This window comes from Arachis ipaensis, chromosome B07, assembly GCF_000816755.2.
Source record: "Arachis ipaensis cultivar K30076 chromosome B07, Araip1.1, whole genome shotgun sequence".
Classification (NCBI taxonomy): domain Eukaryota; kingdom Viridiplantae; phylum Streptophyta; class Magnoliopsida; order Fabales; family Fabaceae; genus Arachis; species Arachis ipaensis.
The window spans coordinates 88,104,605-88,111,279 of record NC_029791.2 but is presented as its reverse complement, the minus strand read 5'-3'; the positions used below and the strand labels follow the sequence as shown (position 1 = coordinate 88,111,279).

At 36.8% G+C, this 6,675-nt stretch overlaps 1 protein-coding gene and 1 long non-coding RNA gene across 4 annotated transcripts in view; one reads left to right on the top strand and one right to left on the bottom strand.

The window, feature by feature from the left end:
- Nucleotides 1–1,036, top strand: part of LOC110264265 — a 2,743-nt gene extending 1,707 nt beyond the window's left edge. For both annotated transcript variants that reach the window (XR_002350108.1, XM_021105997.1), the window contains exon 3: nt 1,007–1,036. The gene's annotated coding sequence lies outside the window, so the exon portion shown is untranslated. The remainder of the gene's footprint in view (nt 1–1,006) is intronic.
- The window catches only part of LOC107609494, a 5,369-nt gene continuing 3,726 nt past the window's right edge, over nt 5,033–6,675 (bottom strand). For both annotated transcript variants that reach the window (XR_002350109.1, XR_002350110.1), the window contains exon 4: nt 5,033–5,091. This is a non-coding gene — a long non-coding RNA (uncharacterized LOC107609494). The remainder of the gene's footprint in view (nt 5,092–6,675) is intronic.

Sequence of the window (6,675 nt, the reverse complement as noted above, 5' to 3'; positions counted from 1 at the left end):
GGAAGTGCTGTTTTGTTATGGGCCGGAATGGCTGTGTACGATTATGAATATTGTCTGGTTCTGGATTGAACCGTGAGCCGGAATGGCTGTGTATGATATTGATTTATGGTTGGTTGCTGAATGAGTTATGGGCCATATGGCTGATTATAAATTATGAGTTTAAGTCGAAGGGCTGTATTTATTGATAAATTGGCTGGTTCTGGATTGAACCGTGAGCCGGATGGATGAGATGAATGTTGTATGTGAAAATGCTTGTGTTTTCTCTCTGGTTGTAAGGGTGACAGAGCACCGATACCCTCTAATGGCGACAGGGCGCAGATACCCTCTAATGGCGACAGGGCGCAGATATCCTCTAATGGTGATAGGGCACATATTCCCTCTAATGATATTAATGCGCAACAGAGAGACTGTGCCCGGGTTAGCTACCGGACACGTCAGGTTGGCTTGATAACCGACAGATGATATCATCAGCCACTAGGGACAGGCATGCATCATATGCATTTGTGTGACTTTGGTTGGGTGTGCATATTATACTTGGTTTGCCTATGTGATTAATTGCTAACTGTTCTACTTGTAATAACTGTTTGTTTGTGCTTGAACTTCCTATCTGTGTTTGCATCTGGGACTCTGTTGGATTGTGGTGATTTGTTGTTGGTTGGATTGTTTGGGCCTAGGGCCGTGGTTGAATTGAGATGGACCGATGGTTGGTTTCGGTATTGTGGTTATGGTTTGGAAATGTGTGAAAGGCTAATTTGGTTCAGCATAGATAAACCTTTTTAAATGCTTTTGAATATTGTTTTAAATGAACAGTTTCTTCTTTCAGAAAAAGAATTTCAGATTTCTCTTTTATTGTAAACGGTTATTTTTGAAAAGAGGCATAAGACGGTTATTAATCACTAGTACGGTTTATCTTCACGTATCCTATTACAGTAGTTCCCAAAAACCCTCTACTGAGAACCCTTTCGAGGATGATGTTCTCACCCCCCCTACATTTTTCCCCTTTCAGGATATGGGCGCAGAAGTTACGAAGAGCTTATTTAATTGTTGTTGCGATGCTCTGTATTGTTTTAGTTATGGTTTATTGTACCCTCGCCTTTATCTTGATATAATCTGTAAGAGGGATAGGAATTGTATTGGTTAAATCTTGTAAAGTTACTTATATATATGTATGTATATATATATGGATGTACTCTTTATGAGTTTTGTAAGTTGTATGGTATTTATGGATGTATGATATCGGATGAAAGTATTTTTGGATCGGTATTGCGACTTAAAGTTTTAAACAGGCTCATATTTTAGTATTAAATAATATAAAAGTCGTCGTAATGTCCGAACTATCAGAGTCGCGCAGCCGGAAGTGTGAGCTTTGGTAGTTAGCGTGTTACATAACCCATTAAAATTCAGAAATTCTCAACAATTAGTCATCAAGCAATTCCCAATCTACATAATCAATCAATATCACAAATCAACAATTCTAAATCACAATTTCAGCCACAATTCAATAATTACATAATCAATCGATTACTCACAGCTATTAAATCTATTTGCAGTTATTCAATAAACTTTGTAGGCATTCTTAAATTAAAATCGTTTTAAACCCCCTACCACAAAGTGTCGAAATCCATAGAAATTGGGAATGCTGCACTCATGAACAACAACCTTAATAGCAGCCATATCATCTCAAAGTAGTAGCAGCAACAGTTCGGCATCTCCGATCAACGGCAGCAGCATCACCCACAACTCTAGTAGCAGCAACAACAATTTTGGAAGGGAATTTAATAGAGGCTGAAGCAAATGCAAGGGTAAAACAGAACAGATTATCAAAGGAGCAGTAATCAGAATATTGATTGTAGAACAAAACCTATCTTACCAAAAGAAATACAAGAATGGAGCAGCAGCTCTGGTACTCGGGAAAACAGAAACAAGAGAGCAGGGCATACGTCTTAGCAGCAGCAGCATCAATCCAATCGGTTAGAACAGCAGGGACACCAACGAAATAAGAATGACAAAACAAAAGAGAAGCAGAACAGAGTCGAGAATATCAGAGGAAAATACAGGATTGCAACAGAACAACTGCGGTTCAGAGGTAGTGGTTCTCATGGCTATGACTTAACTGACTCACCATGAACGACGACGGCGACCAGGAATTCCGGCGATAGCGCTGGCAGAGGAACGGTTCCTCCCCTGTGCGTCTCCTTTCTCACACGTCTCGTCCTCCTCTTGCTCTCCCTCTCTCCAACGACGGTGACTACTCCACTCTCCTCCACGGCGGCACCGAGCTCAGGACGACAACACGAGCTCAGGCTTCATAGACAGAATGGCGGTGATGGCAGCTCTTCCCTCTAACCTCCATTGCATCTCTCTCTCGACGCCTCTCCCTCATCCCTGTTCAACCGGCACTAGGGCGGACTCCATGGAACGGCGGTGACAAGCGGGCAAGGTGCAGTGGCGGCGATTCCAGGCCGGCAGTAGCGCGCGACGAAGGAGGCGGCGGTGAGGCAGCAGACTCGACCGGTTGGATGACGGCGCGGTGAAGCTCCCTTTCTTTCCCTCAGCTCGACGGCGACGGCAGCGAAGCCCAGCCAGCGCTGTCTCCCTTCGCTTCCCTCTCTTTCTCAGATCTTTCTCTCTGTTTCCCCATTTCTTCAGTGTGTATGCGTTTGTACGTTGAAAGATGAATAAAACTAACTTAATTACTCTTAATTAATTAATTCATAAAATAAGATATCAAATTAGTAAAATAAGTCGTAACTTTTTCAGGATAAAAGTTACTTAAATTAAATTGTACAATTCTTTATTATTTTTCAATTACTAAAATTATACAAAATATTCCCTTATAATTAGATTACTTAAAAATATTAATTGATTCGAAATAAAACTATCTCCGAATCTATTTAATTATTTTTAACAAAATAATTTCTAAAATTATAAAGTTTAAACTTAATAAGATAAAATCACAATTTATTTATATTTAGATTTTCAAAAATGCGGGATGTTACATTCTATCCAACTTACAAAAATTTTCGCCCTCGAAAATTGATATAAGATGGAGAAAAGATTCATATTCACATCCACTTTCGAATATTTTAAAGATACCAAGAGAATCATATCACATAAACATAGAAGAGAATATATTAGGTGGTGCAAAAGTTGATAAAAATAATTTGACGCAAACCATATTTCAAATCCAAAATCAAATAGGCACATATTCGTTCACAACTTTTAACAAAGCATGATCACTTCCTCTTGTCGTCTCAAAACTCCATAACTCCTTATAACTTCGTAGACTAACCAGATTCACTTTCCTCACACATAGATCGTGTCCCTAAGAACTAGCGCATATAAGGAATACAAAACATGAGAAGAGAAAAACAAATGGCACGAAAGGTTTATGCGAGAAATTGGAAGAATACTCAAGTTCACAGTTGGACAAAGATGGTATTTCGCAAGGATTTAAAGGAATACGTGAGATTATCAAACAACAAGGATATATATAAACAATGAAATATACCGGAAGGAGAATTAAATTGAAACCTTAAGAAAGGATTTTGAATTAAAGAGTTTTGATATGAACAGTAATAGAAAAGATAGTACAGCAATGTAGAACAATTTCAACTTGAAACAGAAGGAATTAGTTTATCTTTTTCAAAGGAAAATATTTAAACCCAACATTTTTCAAAAGTACTAAACTTAGTATAAATAATACGTTATACCAATTTTAATTTCAGATCAAGCAAATCATGCATGGTTTGTAAATTAAAGCTTGTTTGATGCTGAGGGCAAAATATTTTCTTTAAAAATCTTGGAGGGTACTTAAGTACATAATTAGGTAAGAATAGCTATAAGAATAATAAAGTTGGAAGAAAATCAGCTTCTATTTAAAGAATAGATTCTGAAATAAAATTTTCTATAAATCAATAAAAGATAAGTGGTATATCACAGATAAACAAGATTAAACTACATAAAGAAGTTTTAGAGTTTATGTAAGAAAGTCTAAACCAAATTAAAAACAATCCCATCAAATTTTAAGCAAGGGTTGTGGATACAGCCAAGTAAGAAAAGTTGTAAATTGAAATTTTTCCCGAAGAGAATCTGAAGCAAGTACTCAAGAAGGAAATTTCAAGAAATGATATGTTGCACCGAAATAAATCCAAGTTCAAAGCAAGCAGCATAGAGTTGGTAAGGTATAGGATAAATGTTTCAAACGATTCAAGCAACAATTAGGAACATAATCAAGCAAGGATATATATGAATGACGAGATATGAGAAAATATAGAAGACACATTCCAAGAAAGAGATTAAGAACTAGAGACTTCAATGTAATTGATAAGGAAAGAGAAAACGTCAAGCACGAATAAAGATTATACGTCGAAACGGAACTAATCTCTAGAACTTAGTTTCTAATGTCCCTAAAACCTCGTGATTCGCATTAACCTATCACTTCTATTTCATCTATGATAACCCATTAGTGTTCCCATATACATAAATCATTAGTATTAAGTTGGCCAAACTTGATACCATGAGGTATGCAAAGGTAAACTAATAGCGTTAATCATCAGACAGTCATGCATATAAAACACAAACTCTTGTCATCAGAACAAGCTATAAAGCATGACAGACACTCAGAGTATGCAATAAAGCATAGTCAGTCCACTCCCAAGGCTCTACAGGAAGGACTGCTCTGATACCATATTGTAACGTCCCGTCCAGCAAAATACCTTGCTTAAGTCAGGGTATTTCTACTAGAAAGAACATTACGTAACCTTTTCTAGTATTAACTACTTAATTATCAAGCCTTTGTATCGAGTTCCCGTTTCAGTTTTAAGAAAATGCCAGAAAATTTTGTTTTTTTTATTCATTAAAGTCATAATTCAAACATTCACAAATAATAATAATCACATAAATATTATTGATAATAATTCTTATACAAAAGAGACCAAATAAAACTCAAATACAATATACTAAACCTACCCCTCTATGTAAAATAAAATCTCAAAGGACAAGAGCGAAGGAACTCTATGAAAGCAATTAAAACCATAAAGAAAGCCTAATGATCACTCGCAGCTTCAAATTGCGTCTTCAAACCTGTCGCTGAAAGGGTGGAAAATTTGGGAGTGAGAACCAAACCACATGTTCTCAGTAGAGGTCGAAAATGCCGTGAAAGTAAAGAATAAAACGTAAATAGTTAATTTCACTCAAAAGTATTTAAAAGAAAACTGTTTTCATTTGCAGTGATCTTTACTCGCCGTGTTAACCTTTAATTTTGAAAACCAACCGCATAACATTCAAAAATCCAAAATCTTATAAAGCATCAGTTAATTATCCAAAATTCTAAACCCATATTTTCCTTTATAAAAATCTTAAAAGTTTTCCTAGACCATATGAATGACTAATCTGTTCCAAGCATAGGTTCATTAAGTCTATGCTGAACCAGCTCAATCTTTCATACTTACTAAACCCTCAAACACAATCTAATCACGGCCTCAGGCCCAAGCAATTCAACCAGCACCCAATTCACCACAATCCAGCCAATCAGTTACAAACACAAGTAATGAGGTTCAAACACAATCAAGAGCAATTATATCAAGTATAGCAATTAGCAGTTAACAGAATTATTCACTTAGGCAAACCAATTACAATATACACACCCAAACAATGTCACATAGATGCATATGATGCATGCCTGTCCTACTGGCCATGAGCTCACGCATCGGTTATGTTGCCAGACCCGACTCGGATAAGCGGGATTAGACCACCATCCTTATCCGTGGGTTCCATAGACAAGCGGGAATTAAACCACCATCCTTGCCCGGAACACGCAAGCGGGATTAAACCACCGTCCTTGCCTCCACAGTAAGCGGGATTAAACCACCATCCTTACTGGGTACATAAAATAATATGCAAGCGGGATCACACCACCGACCTTGCTGAACAATTTATCAATACGTGAGCGGGATAAAACCACCGTCCTCACTGCAGGCGGGACAAAACCACCATCCCTGCATAATAGTTTACGCACTGAGCAAGCGGGACTAGACCCACGCCCCTACCAACAATCTCATAAACCAAATATTCTTTTCTCAAAAGAACCATTGAAGTTATTATCATTAAATAAGCCTTAAATTACGGGTTCCCAACAGTTCATCAGCCTCTTTCAGCATTTGCCACAGCAATATATTCTCAAAAATATTTGATAATAGAAAATCTATTTCTTTATTTCTTAATCCAAAATAATTACCAACACAACTTGGCAGCCTGATTTCCATTTTGTTTTGTAAAATATCAAATGAATTTGGAATTGCGCAAACTTTATATCCATGCGACCGTCTCGGATTAAGCTTTCTATTAAATCAAAAATCATAATTTTTCGCTGACTATAGCTTCAGGAATATAAGCAAAACCGTGACTGTTCTGCAGTATTTTAAAACCAGAAGACAGCAGCAACGTACAACATTCGAAATTTCATATAAATTCCAAATTAAATCCAACCACCTTCAAAATTAATGTGGTTAAACATAACTTATCCAAATTTCTTTCTCAATTGGTTCCAGGGTCATACCATTTTTAATGAAGAAGTTACGTAGCTTGGAAGTTAGGTAATTTTCTGCAGAATTCTGTTTTACAAATCATTGAACACAACCTCTTCCAAGTCCCATAACTCACTTATTAAAACAT